The sequence below is a fragment of the Sturnira hondurensis genome, unplaced genomic scaffold (assembly GCF_014824575.4).
Source record: "Sturnira hondurensis isolate 20B ecotype Veracruz unplaced genomic scaffold, ASM1482457v3 Scaffold0024431, whole genome shotgun sequence".
In the NCBI taxonomy this organism is placed as follows: domain Eukaryota; kingdom Metazoa; phylum Chordata; class Mammalia; order Chiroptera; family Phyllostomidae; genus Sturnira; species Sturnira hondurensis.
In genome coordinates this window covers 949,934-962,430 of record NW_028097062.1, presented here as the reverse complement: position 1 = coordinate 962,430, position 12,497 = coordinate 949,934, and the positions used below count along the sequence as shown (strand labels likewise).

At 46.8% G+C, this 12,497-nt stretch overlaps 1 protein-coding gene across 3 annotated transcripts in view; it reads right to left on the bottom strand.

Annotated features, from left to right (window-relative positions):
- Window positions 1–12,497, bottom strand: part of CHRM3 (cholinergic receptor muscarinic 3) — a 463,556-nt gene that overhangs the window by 233,353 nt on the left and 217,706 nt on the right. For all 3 annotated transcript variants that reach the window (XM_037038558.1, XM_037038561.1, XM_037038559.1), the window contains one exon: window positions 12,299–12,361. The gene's annotated coding sequence lies outside the window, so the exon portion shown is untranslated. The remainder of the gene's footprint in view (window positions 1–12,298; window positions 12,362–12,497) is intronic.

Genomic DNA, 12,497 nt, shown 5'->3' with positions numbered 1-12,497 from the left:
ACCCTTTCTGCAGCTTTGTGGGGAGATCCACACAGTTTTGGCCAGAGTGCAGCTCCCTGCAGCTCTGGTGGAGGAAAGAAGAGACTTTGGTTGGAAAGATGGGTACAAAGAACTCTTCCCAGTACACCATGAGAAGGTGCCACATGGCTTTGGATTAGAGATCCTACTTGAATGGCAAGTCACTAGACAGTGGCAGGAGCCTGGATCCTGGACGTGTGCTTCTTTTCCTGAGTTACAGTACCCCAAATTATGGCAGGGGGAGAAGGAAGCACTGTGGGCATCTGTGGGTATCCAAAGAACTTTGATATTTTAATGGGGACATTGGGTCACTACTTTAAGTCTGTACAGCTTTAAATAAATTTTTCCTTTCCTTTTCACAAATCTCTGGCATTGAGAGACATCTTTCCTCTGGTGGCAGACAGATGACCCCAGTAGGTGGTTAGGACAGTATTAGTTTACCGTCCTTGGGGGTGAGGGCCAGTTGTTCTGTAACAGTTTTTGGCATCCCTGAGTGGGCCAAATATTGTCCCCTTGTGGACCTCTGTTCTGTAACAGTGCCACATGGGTTTGGGTCAAGAACTGGATATCACAGCAGTGGCACAGCTGATGGTGCTGGGAACCTCGGGAGGCCTGCCAGCTGAGCATGGATTATTGGGAAGAATCAGGGGCTAGCCGAGCCACAGATGTCTATTTTTTTCCCTGAGAAATGGTACCCCTGAGGGGCCTGACTGGGCAAAAGGGGGAAGGAAGGACTGTGTGTGTGTGTGGGGGGGGGGGCATGTTTTAAGGGACTTTGAATATTTAACAGTGCCATTCCACCATTATCCTGAACCTGTACAACTTCTGAATAAATAGTTCTTTTCTTTTTCACCAAACTCTGGCACTGAGAGCCATAATTCCAATTCCTTAGGGTGGTGGGCAAGGCAAACCTAGTACAGAGGGATGTTAGGAGGCGGGCATCCATTTGGTAGCAGTATCTTGTCCCCACCACCTGGGACTGGGCTGTAACAATAGTTTAAGCCTGGAAGTTGGCTGAATGAAGAAGAAAAGACTCCTAACTGAACTCTGGGGAACAGAGAAGGGACTTTCTCAGAAGTAGCAGACAGAAGAAGAAAAGAGAAAGAAAGAAAGGAAGGAAGGAAGGGACAGGAATGGAATGGGGGAGGGAGAAATGCTCTGATGATGAGGGGGTATGAAGAGCTTCAAGGAAAGTGAGGTTCCTGGGAATCCAAGGAAAGAGGATTTCAAAAAGGTCAGTGGTAACAAAATTTTCAGAGAAATCAAAAAAGTTCAGGGTCAGGAAGCGACCAATGAATGCATCAATAAGTGGAACAACAAATTGATATTTGTCTTTCTCTCTCTTTCTCCTTTCTTCTAAAATTAAATTTTTAAAAAGTTAAGGGTGAAAACTTGTTGGAGTTTATCAGGCAGGAGGCCTTCGCTCTTTTTGGCGACCGCAGTTCTACTGAGGACGTGGAATTGGAGGCCACGCCACCTGGGCGGAGCAGTAAGAACAGGGTCCCAGACAGGGAGGAAGAGGGGAGAAGTCAGAAATCACAAGGAAACCAAGGCCCAGGTGTTGAGTACTCTTTTATGATTTGAAACCATTGTACATTTACATACAAAAGGCACATCATCAAAATAACTGAGACCTGTGAAGACATGGGAGGGGACACACAGCTGCGTAGTAGGAAGGTGCCTGCAGCCAATGGCCCAGCTCCTGGCCACCTAGTCTCTTTAGTCTCCAACCCCCTCTTCCTGATCCAAGTTACGTATGTGCTTTCCCACTTCAATCTATTTTCACATGGTGTTGCTTAGTGAATTTTCCTGCGCCTACCCTTTCAGTGGTATTCTGTTCATTGAAGACAAAATGCAAGTTCCTCAAAAAACACAAATTCCTTCTCACTCCAGTCTTACTGTCACGGGGGATTCCTGGATCCAACTGCCACAACCCACTCCCGGGGCGGGGGGGGGGTGGTGGTGGTGGTCTGACACTGTTCCCCACCTCCACCGGAACCAGGACCCCTTGCCATGCCCTCTGGTTTCTTTATGTCCACATAAATCTGACCTTTCTTACAGAGGGGACCCTCTATGACCTGGGGCCATATAAAAGTTTTCCCTTTTAGCCCTGGCTTGTGTGGCTCAGTGGACTGAGTGTGGGCCTGCAAACCAAAAGGTTGCCGGTTTGATTCCCAGTCTGGGGCACATGCCTGGGTTGTAGGCCAGGTCCCCAGTAGGGGGCAAGCGAGAAGCAACCATGCATTGATGTTTCTCTCCCTTTCTTTCTCCCTCCCTTCCCTGCTCTCTAACAATAAATAAATAACACCTTTACAAAAAAAGTTTTCCCTTTTATTCTACCTTGTAATGTCATGAACACAGCAAACACGTTCCAAAGCTTCTGTATGTTTATCAGTGTGAGAGCATCAAGGATATAGACACCCAAGGCAGAGCGTGTTACAACCACAGGGTTACAATCCCTTGGGTAATTAAAGTGCTTGGTTACATTACTTAGATCAGGCCTTGTATGCAACACGTACAGCATTGAAACCGTCTCTGCATGGTGTGTCAACACCACTGACTGCAAACTCTGCAGGGAGAGAGGTGGTGCAGCCTCAGTCCAGATCACTGGACTCTGTCTCAGGAACACATGGCAGAGATTGAGGATGTTTTGTGCTGACAGGAAAATTAGATAGTTTGTAATGTCAGAAAAATAAGGAACTCTGAATTAAATCTTTGTGTTTTTTTTCCCAATGATATGCTGGAATATAAATATGGCCCTTCCACAAGCTTTGCCTTTTATCACATTAGGAGGATTTTTTTCAAAACACTCTTAAGTGGGTTTCGAGTGCATTTCATAGATTTGCATGCATGATGCACGCTGTTTGGCTACGGCTGTCTCTCTCATTTTCACATTCATTTCTACAGTGTTTTCATTGTGAGCCTGAGAGCTTTCTCATTTCTCTTGGAATGTGATTTAATTTCTCCACATGATGGAACTGTGTCTAAATCCCTCTTTCAGTTAACAAGTATAACCTACTAACTCCAAATGTGGATTTTTATGAAATTAATCATATCTGTCAGTTTACCTGATTGCAGTAGTTTTCTATGGCTGCTCTTTCTTTCTTCCTTTTTTAAAAGACTGAATTATTATTTTTTTAGATTTTATTTATTTATCTTTAGAGGAGAAGGGAAGGAGAGAGGGAGAGAAATATCAATGTATGGTTCCCTCTCGTGAGTCCCCTGCTGGGAACTGGCTTGCAACCCAGGAATGTGCCCTGACTGGGAATCGAACCATGATCCTTTGGTTTGCAGGCCTGTGCTTAATCCACTGAGCTACGCCAGCCAGGGCTTGGCTGTTCTTTCATTATAAGTTTTTATAGTCAGGCCATAAAAGTTCTTTTACTTTTGATGTTCATATTCTGATATTATTTATATTGTGATAATGCAATATACTTATTTTGTACTTTATTTCTTTTGTATATACCATAATATGAATATTTGCTTCCCAAATGTTCTTTTAATTTAAAAATACTGTCTATGGTTCTCTGTTTTATTTTGTTCCTTATGTGAATTTTCTTTTTTAGTGTAAATGCTCCTCTGAAAATGTAAGCATATTTTTAATGTATTCCCTTCAGTTCAGTCATTTCTGAAAACTGTAGCCTTTTTATCTAGTCCCATATACTGTATTACTGTCTTGCTAGAGAACTATTACATGTATGACTTCTACCTCATAGGCCTTTTTTGAAGCTAATTGTAGGGCTTCCCTCCCACCAGGTTGCACAGCCCTGGGTACAGTGCACACACCGATGCCCTAAGACCCTGTGTGGCTGGCAGGGCCCGAGGTAGGTACCAGCCTTCATAGACAGGCAAGGCTGAGCCCTGTCTAGTGCTGAGCTCCAGATCTCACAGACTGCGGGCATAATGGAGACACCTGGCACCTGCCATTCCTCCATAATGCTCTGAGCACAGGTAAGGTGGGCTCTACCACCTGGACGTCCGGGTCAGTGCCTGGAGATTCAGTTGGCCACAAGGCATGGTGTAGCATTGGGAAGAATAAAGGGTGTGAAGGACCCAGGCTGGAGCATTCTGGGGCTGAGGTCAGTGCTCCAAAGCAGGCCCACGTGTCCATCTCCACCAGAAGCATATCCTGTCTGGCGCTGCCCTGAGACCCAGGCAAAGGGGCCCCTGTGCATGCCAGCCTTGCTCCTCAGAGCAGTCGGGGTGGGGCCCAGCCTCCCGGGAGTGTCAGAACTGCGCCCCAGCCTGCTGAACCTGCCTCTCCCTTAACAGGCACATGCTCCTGTCGGAGAAGCGTTCTGTCAGGGCTCCTCTGGCTCTCCTCTGGCCATGACCCTCTCCAAGTAAAATCCCATAACTAGTCTGGGTCCTCCTAGACCAGGTTTCATATCTTCAGGTCCCCAGAATCCACTGCTCAAAGGCCCAAGCCCACTTCCCTCTGGGGGACTAGACATCTTATTCCGGTGCACCCTGGACCCCAACAGGTGGCCAAAGGACAGCTGTGACACTGAGGGGAGGAGGTGTGTTGACCTGTCAGGTGGAGGGTACACAGCACGCTCTGAGTGTGAGACCCACGGAGGAGCAGGAAGAGTGAGGGGTGGGTGTGGCCCAGGGCCTCCAGTTATACTTCTGCTCCTGGTCCCATGGGTACAGTCCAGCCCACATTTGCCTATGGGAAGCTGTGGTGCCCTTTCAGTGGGGTCCCAGCCACATGCGGGCTGACAGCTATGGATGTTTAAAATGACTGATCCTAAGAGGTTAGGTTGGATTCTAAAATCATTTGCCTTGTCCTAAGACATTTCAACATTACATTTGTCAATGAAAATAATAGCTATTAGAGGCTTTAACTATAGTTGCAGTTGAGGGACACTTGGCATGACCATAAAAGAGGCTTTACGTTTTCTATCATCCACTCATCCTCATGAAGCACTGCAGGGGCAGGGACCATCAGGGACACCGCTGACCAAGACCTGCAGGTCACTGTTTTCTAACCAAACACCCCATCTCCAAGGAAAATACGATATGTGCATTGACACTTCTCATTTAGATATTTGAAAATATTGTATTTTGTAATTTTATACGAATTCAATACTTAATGTTGTCCCCAATACTTTTTTAATTTTTAATTTTATTTTTAATATATATTTTATTGATTATACCATTACAGTTGTTCTATTCCCCCCTTTCATTCCCCTCCACCCTGCACACCCCCTCCCCCACCATTCCCCCTTTAGTTTATGACCATGTGTCTCAAGTTCTTTAGATTCTATATTTCCCTTACTATTCTCGCCCTCCCCCCTATCTATTTTCTACCTACCGTCTATGCTATTTTCTGTACCTTCTCCCCCCTTCTCCTCCTCCCACTCCCCTGTTGCTAACCCTCCATGTGTTCTTCATTTCTATGGTTCCACTCCTGATCTAGCTGTCCTCTTGGTTTGCTTTTGTTTTAGGTGTGGTTGTTAATAACTGTGTGTTTGCTGTCCTTTCACTGTTCATATTTTTCACCTTCTTTTTCTTATATAAGTCCCTTTAACATTTCATGCCCTGGCTGGTGTAGCTCAGTGGGTTGAGCATGGGCCTGTGAAACAAAGGATCACCGGTTCGATTCCCAGTCAGGGCACATGCCTGGGTTGTGGGCCAGATCCCCAGTGGGGGACACATGGGAGCCAACCACACATTGATGTTTCTCTCCCACTCTTTCTCCTTCCATTTCCTTCTCTCTAAAAATAAATAAAAAATTTTAAAAAAACCACATTTCATATAATAAGGGCTTGGTGATGATGAACTCCTTGGATTTGATCTTATCTGAGAAGCACTTTATCTGTCCTTCCATTCTAAATGAAAGCTTTGCTGGATAAAGCAATCTTCGATGTAGGTCTTTGGATTTCATGACTTGGACTACTTCTTTCCAGCCCCTTCTTGCCTGTAAGGTCTCTTTTGAGAAATCCACTGACAGTCTGATGGATACTCCTTTGTAGGTGACTGTCCCCTTATCCCTTGCTGCTTCTAGGATTCTCTCCTTCATTTTAATCTTGGCTAATGTAATTATGATGCATTTTTAATTTTTTTCTTCTTTTAATACTAAGAAAATGTTTTGATTTTTTTCACAAAATGCCACATAGATGCCCCAAAATGCCATACAGATGCCCCCAAATTCTAATTCACCCACGCATCCTTCAAATATTGCATTGCACGATGACGTTACAGACGTGAGAAGCACCAGGCAGCCAGAGGGCCAAGTAGGCAGGCAGCCCGGAGGAGGGCCGGCCTGCCCTCTACCTCAGGGCTCTGAGTACAAATGCCCATTCCCGCTGACTTTGATTTGAAGTGTACCTTTTCAAAGCTCCTTCCTCCGTACAATTGTAAAAACAGATTTTTCCCTCAAGAGATCAGTTTCAAACTTTTTCTTTAACATTTTCCTAACATATAATTATCTTCCAAAGACCCAAAAGTGCTGTCAATGTCACCGAGATAAGAATGTAAATATTTTATAAACAGCTGTCAAATCTCACTTGGCAGGAAACAAAAGGCTCTGAATCGCGGTAACCTAACCTCAAGGCTACCTGATTTAACTGACAGACAGGTGTTTTTCTAGCTTCTCTGTTGCACGGTGGAAGTCCACCTGTTCCAGGGCACTTGGGGCAGTCCAGCCCTGGGACGCCTCTCTCCCTGGAGACTGGGAGGGCGCAGGGGGGTTGGGGGGGTGGAGGGGTGGGGAGGGGGGCTGTCTGAAGCGCATACGCAGGCACGGAGCACAGCGACTGAGCGCTCCTTGGGGTGCGTTTCTACACTTACTGAATTTGCAGTATCTGTTACTAACACAGGCTAAATTCTGGCATCAAGGGAATTAAGACCCCCTTTTTTAAAGGCAAGATTTTGCTCTTCAGCCCTGGCTGGTGTAGCTCAGTGGATTGAGTGCGGGCCTGCGAACCAAAGGATCCCCTCATTCGATCCCCAGTCAGGGCACATGCCTGGGTTGCAGGCCAGTTCCCTGCAGGGGACCCACGAGAGGCAACCATACATTGATATTTCTCTCCCTCTCTCCTTCCCTTCCTCTCTAAGATAAATACATAATATTTTTTTAAAGTTCTTTAAAAATGTTGCTCTTTAATAATTTTGCAGTTCAAAAATTTATTATTTCTTTCTTTTGGACTCTCACTCAACACCCATTTCTGACCATCATGTGGCAGACTCACTTAGCTAATACTTTGCTGTACAACCCAAGACTGTCACCCAGCACCACAGGTGAGAAATGCCACTCACGAAACCCCCCAGAGGTGGGGCCCCCAGGAATGGCTGCTGTTGCTGTGGGCACTGCTGTCTGCCTCTCTTCCCAAAATTTTGTTTATCTCTTTTCCTCTATTTCTTTCCCTTCATTCAGTCTAAGCAATAGGCATATTGGGGATACCTATAACTATGGCTTCATTTCTGTGGGGATATTTGGCATTTTCTTCCCCTGCATTCGCTCAGTGAACACGTGCCACCAACCTGCAGGGGACAGCTGTCCTTACAGGCCCCATGGAGTCTATGGCAAGGAAATACACAAGGGCCTGCCCTGGTGGAGCTCACATCATATGGTATCTAGAGAAAAACAAACTAGAAACAAATGTGGCCAAATTCTTCATGTCCTGCCTAAATCCCTTAAGCCATAGCAGTGGGCAAAAGTTGTCCATATGGAAAAGTGGTACAATAATTAATAAATAATAATACAAGGATAAACTGTTTTGTATACTCACAACTATGAACATACTTTTGCCCACTCCTATATATATATAAGTATTTTTTTCCATGGAGATATTTTAATATGCCTCAAAAAATGCTTGTTTTTTAAAAGGAATTACATTTGGGTGCCTGGGCTAGCACTCATTTTGCAAGTGTGCTACCACAGGCTGTGTCCACTGAGCTGGGAAGGAAGGGCCAGGGGCAGCCATGCCAGGCCCAGGGGACAGACACCAGAGAACAGAACAGAGAGAAAGCCAGGGACCCGAGGGAGGAAGTGCTAGAGAAAGTTCTGGCAGAAGCCATGTGGTAGGCCCTGTCAGTCACGGTACATGTATGTGCCTGGGCTCCACTCCCACTGCCAAGGAAGGAGGCGTGGTTGGAGCAGGTCTCAGATGGGACAGTGACAGGGTCCAGTGTTCATCCCCAGATGGGTTTCGTGGAGCAGGAATGGAAGCCAGGACCACCAGGAAGCCCATGCAGTTGTCCAAGCAAGACAGAATGATGGACTTGGAACAGGGTCAGGACAGAAGAGACAGAAAGAGGTAAAGTGATTCAAGGTATATATGACAGGAAGGAAGGGGACATAACAGTAATATGTAGGTTCAAGGACCAAAAAGAGGACGTGTGCTTTAGGAGGCAGAGCATTTCCTTGCATTAGCAGAGGAGGCCCAGTGGGTCAGTTGTTAATTTAGGATCTACACCCTCACCCTAGGCTGTGTCGCTGAGTGGGTTAGAGCATCGTCCTGTAAATGGGAAGGTCATGGGCCAGATTCCTAGTCAGGGCACATGCCTGGGTTGAGGGTTGGGTCCAGGTCAGAGCACATCTGAGAGGCAACAGTGTTTCTCGCCTTCCCTTCCCTTCTCTCTAAAATCAATGAGCATATCCTTGAGTAAGGATTAGGGGATAAAAAGAATATCTATACCCTCAATTTACAAATGAAGAACAAAGGTCCAGGGAGGTGAAAAGCTCCTTCAAGTGCTCAGAGAGCTGGCTGTCACCCACATTTCCCCTCTGGAATTTTCCAGGCCACAGAATTTCCCATTTCCCAGCACCTCCTCTCTGACCCAGCTTAGTACCTAGTCAATATCTTGCATGACTTTCTCTAAAGGGGATTTTTATTAATAATTTATCTTTTACCTGCATTTTTCTGAACCTAATAAGTACGAGTTGAGTCATGGAGATTGTTAGAAGGAGAATATTTAATAATAAGAGTGCAGGTGAAAGCTGAGTTTTGGAGGTCATTCTTTGACCATTACTTCTGAACTTTGTTTCCAAAGAATAAAAAGCAAAAGAAGAAACTTGAAATTAATATGTCCTTCACCTGCTTTGATAGGCAATTTCAATTTTCCCTGATTTCCTCAAACCAAGGATTTCTTTTCCTTTATGACAACATGGACTAGCGTTTGCCCAGCTTTGTAAGTGCATGGTGATGGTGACAGTGTCACTGAAGAGCACTGAGGGCTTAGTGAACTGACAGTGCCACCGACTCCTGTCAACCGTCCTCAGCAGCGGCAGGCGCTGTTTTCATCGGTCACACCTCAGGGACTGCACCCAGCAGAGCCATGTTCACCTCTGGCACTTAGCTCACGGGACAAAGTTCTTAGCATCTCAAAGCATCGGTCCTGCCATCTAGGTGGCGCTTCACCTGGTGGCAGTGTGCACAGGTTTCATTGGTCACAGGGGTTGTGTCCTTGGTATGGCAACCGTGAGCGCTGGCGAGTCAGCTGTGCACGTGTCAGCTCTGAGCCTTCCGAGACCCACAAGGAAGGGGTTATTGGATTGATGTCACAGGAAATCTGACAGGTGGCTCCCTGAACATGAGAATGCCATCGAGGACACGAGTTCCTGTCACCTTTCTGCTCCAGTTCCTTGACTGTGGCTTCTGTCTTTGTGATTACAAGCTGGGAGCTGTGCTTTGTATTAATCATGCATTTTACTGTCTGTGTTTTATGATGCTTTGACATCTTCAAAGACTGCTGGCCAGGGACAGACTGGCCCTCCCAGGGCTAGCCAATTCTTAAGAGACTGCAAAGACCCTGGCTTAGTGATAGCTTTCACATGTGAGCCTGAGTCACAACGGCTTTATCTAACTCACACACACTGAGCTAACACTTCCCTGCCCTAAACCACCCAGGGCAGGGACCAGGCAACCAGAGTCCCCCTTGGAGCCTAGAGCCCACCAATAGGATTCTAATGGGCTGTCCTAGGCTGCTTTCCCAGCCTGCCTTGCACTTCCTGCGGGAACTCCAGTGAAGACTCTGACCTAGGCTCTCTCTTCATTTCCGTCCTCTGCCTATGCCCACACCCAGTGCTTCCCCTGGGTGGTCTTGGGCGGCACACTGTGCCCCTGCCTCAGAAATCGTAACTAACCAATTCTGCTTTCAATTTCATTGCCCTGTGTCATCACTTGGTCACATTCATAAATCAAAACCTTGCAACCACAGACTTTAAAAGAGCTTGCCAGGTAGAGAGATGAGGTAATAACGAAGGACGGTTTTCCAAAAATAGTGTCCAGTGGAAGCTCTGCTCTCCCAAGGCCACCTGTCAGAGCTCACTCGCCACAGCTGGGCCACGTGGCCCTAGTGGAGGAGTCAGGGAGGGCAACGAGCTTTAAAGCAGGCGCTGTACCGTCTGTCAGCACATCAGGGTTGTTTCAGAGAGGAAGAAGGGGAGGCCAGACACTGGGTGGTCTATTAGCCCTGCCTGCTGAACAGAGAAAGGACTATTAATGAAGACATTTAGAACAGACTGAGCTCTGTCACAGTGTTGCTCTTTTTTATATCCACCACCAGATTTCTTACAGCATTCTAACCAATGCAGTTTAAATCAAGGAATAATGTTTGAGTTTCTATGAATTAGACAAGCAATGAGGTCCCATCGCTTGTCTAAAAAGCCAGCCATTTTGCAGTTCAGTCACGCACTATTAACAGTGGGATGGATTCTGAGTGATGCGAATTGGGCGATTCTGTCCTTGTGAGACCATCACAGAGGCAGTTCCACGCACTGGGGTGGTGCAGCCAACCGCACACCTGGACCGCACATAGGCTGCCCCTCCTGGGACTCCAGCTGTGCAGCTGTTACTGCACAAACTGCTGTAGGCAACTGTCACACTACAGCAAGCATTTGTGTGTGCAAACATATCTAAACACAGGAAAGGGACTATAAAAAAGGGGAATGTGAGGTATAATAAAAGTGGTTCACCTGTATTACAGGGCACTTACCATGAATGGGGCCTGTGGCCTGGAAGTTGCCCTGAGTGAGTCAGTGAGTGTGTGGGGAGTGATATGAAGCCCTAGGGCACGACAGTCCACAATCACTGATGGTGGAAACAGGGTCCCAGAGCCCTGCCCCCTGCTGCCTCTGCAGGGGCAGATAACACTGAAGCTGCCGGCGCTGCTCCACGCGCAGGGCAGTGGGATGGCCAGGACCAGGGAGACACCCGATGGGCGAGACACAGATCACATGACCGTGCTCTGCAGGCAGGGAAGCCAAGGTGGCCTGAGGGTCAGTAGGAAAAGGAAATCCAGATGAAGAGATAAAGGGTCCTAGGTGAAGGTTGCATCCACGCGGTTTGACAACTGCTTGTTGGAGCAAAGGTCAGATTAAGGAACTTTGTGTTATCCTTAGCCAAAGAGGCTGTTTAACACAGAGAGGGCGTGGAACTGAGGGCTTGATATGCTGGCTTTGGAAATTTGTTTTTGGTTCCGTTGAGTCCATCTGGCACAAAGAACTCCCTGGCATTGAACTGATAGAAGAAACAAAACTAATCTGTGCCTTACGCAGTCGAGGGACAGGTAGCTCCGCCCCACCACAGAGAGCCCTAATTCAAGTGGCAGCAGCACCTCATCTCCGTTGAGGTTGCTCAGCACACCCTGCACAGGGTCTGGGGTCCTCAGCAAAGGCGCACAGCGCTGCTTCCAGAGGACAGCCAGCAGGTCCAGGAGGGCCGTCACCCTCCGCGCATCAGTGCTGGAGGACAGACTCCTCCGTACTTGAGACACAGGTCTGTGGTGACCACCTGGGGCATCCCTGTGACTCAGGGCTGAGGGGCTGGGACGGAGAGGGACTCTGTTGCCAAGCCCCACAGACACTGCTCCCATCAGAAGGAGAAGAAAGGCTTCCCAGTTCACGTGTCCTTCCACTTCTGACAGAAAAGTTCAGCTCCATTCTGACCTATGGACCTCCACCGTATGCCTGATCTGTCGGCCATTAACCAAAACATCCGTAGCCCACAGGTGACTGTATTTCAAGAACTCCCATATTGCTACAGTCAAGCTAAAAATTAGTATTTGAAATAAAATCAACCACTTTTGTATTTCCACAAACATGGCTTCTTTGTAATTTTGAATGTGATGAGCAAATAAGCAAACAACAATCTTTATTAAGACAATCAATTGAGCACAACTGTACGTTTATATTGAGATTCACACAGCAAAAATTACAAATAGTATTGAAAATACTGACTTAAAAGCTCCTATTCCTCACTAATCTGCTCTCTCAAATCAAGTCACAAACCCCCGTTTTAAAGCTAAGAATTCAACTCAAAGAAGACCTTACCTTGTAGTTCCTCAGCAGAAGTTCTGAATATCATTCATTGGGCCTCTAATCAGAACACAGGCGCTAAAAGAAAATAAGAAAATGGGATTAACGTATAGCCAGGAAAAGGGCAAGCCCACAGGTTACACAAGGTGATCTGAGGAAATGCAGGAACATCGCAGAGTTTTCTATTGTAAGTGACCTCCTAGGCCACGGTACC